The sequence below is a fragment of the Sturnira hondurensis genome, unplaced genomic scaffold, assembly GCF_014824575.4.
Source record: "Sturnira hondurensis isolate 20B ecotype Veracruz unplaced genomic scaffold, ASM1482457v3 Scaffold0000396, whole genome shotgun sequence".
NCBI lineage: Eukaryota > Metazoa > Chordata > Mammalia > Chiroptera > Phyllostomidae > Sturnira > Sturnira hondurensis.
In genome coordinates, this window is record NW_028073027.1 from 2,627,077 (window position 1) to 2,628,433 (window position 1,357).

Here is a 1,357-nt window from a genome sequence, read left to right on the forward strand (position 1 = left end):
CTGGTCCCACTCCCAATCGGGGACTAGAAGGGGGGAGGAGGGCTTTTTCCTCCACCCAGTTATCGTGCTGGCCTTCTGTGCACTCGGTCTAAGAGCTTTCCCCTGCGGCTGCCCTGGCCAATGGGTAGGGGCTCCCCCATCACGCCAAGCACACGGTCTGCCAGTAAGGGCTGTAACACTAATGACCTGGCGGTTTTATCCCATCCCCTTGATTGCCCTACTTGCAGCAGAGCCGTAAAAAACCCACATTGTGCAAGTTTCAGGTGAGAGCTGAAAAGAAAGAAATTAATAAATAGAGTGGGAAATATATTTGCATCAAAACATTCTAACTGAGTGTCCAGTTGTGACTCGGAAGTCCTCATGTCCAATAAGGTCACATTCCTATAAAACTAGGTTTTGTTTTGTTGTTTTTTTCCATTTCCCTATTTGTATTAATGATGTTATTGTTTTTACTAACCTCAAAATCTCAGACTCATGATGTACATATTCTTTCCTTGGTGATTCTGTCAGGCACCATCTTTATTGCTTTTTTCTTCAAAATGTCTCTTCTTTGTTCTTACCTCTTAAGCCCCATATCTGTGAGCCTGATCAGGCTGCCCTCACCTGGTGCCTGAAAGTGATGGGCTAAGGGCCTCTGTGTGGGCGCAGGGAGGTGCAGAAGTAGAGTTGGACCTCCCTGGGTGTGGGCAATGAGGGGATGTGCTGTCTGTAGGGAACTTAAAAACAATGGATTTGAAGTCAGTTTACTTTGTAAGATTTCTATGTGCCAGCCGCTGACGCCAATGATAATATCGCCTCTCCTCAGGATCAGGCCACTCCCTGATTTGGCCTCTAATCCTGTGGTGTTTTCTTCCTCGGTCTCCCCGATTCCTGTCCTTTTCCTTCTAATCCCTCCTATGCCAACTTTGCTATGCAACTATAGTAAATAACCACCCATCTCTAGCTTCCCCAAACCTCAGAAGCCTTCCTGAGGTTTCCAAGATCAAGCCCCAATACCGCAGTCTAGCCTTCAGCCAAGCCCTCAGTAACCTGAAGCCAGACCAACAGCTGAAACTTATCCTTTTACTCTCCACATCAGACCTCGTTTGCTGTGCGAATCTGTGCCATAAGAGCTTTGGTTTCCTGTTGCATTAACTGTGAGGAATCTACTTTTGGATCCCAGCAATACCAGAGACTGCTTGTGTGACCTTAAGCAAGTCACTTTCCCTCTGAGAAATTCAATATTCTCATTAGCCAAATTAGGTTAACCTACCTGTAGAACCAAAGTCACCGAATTGCAAGAAGGGCCAAATGAAATCGTGGTTATGAAATCACCTGCCTGTGTGAGGTGTGATGATTACTGTAAGTGTTGGAGATA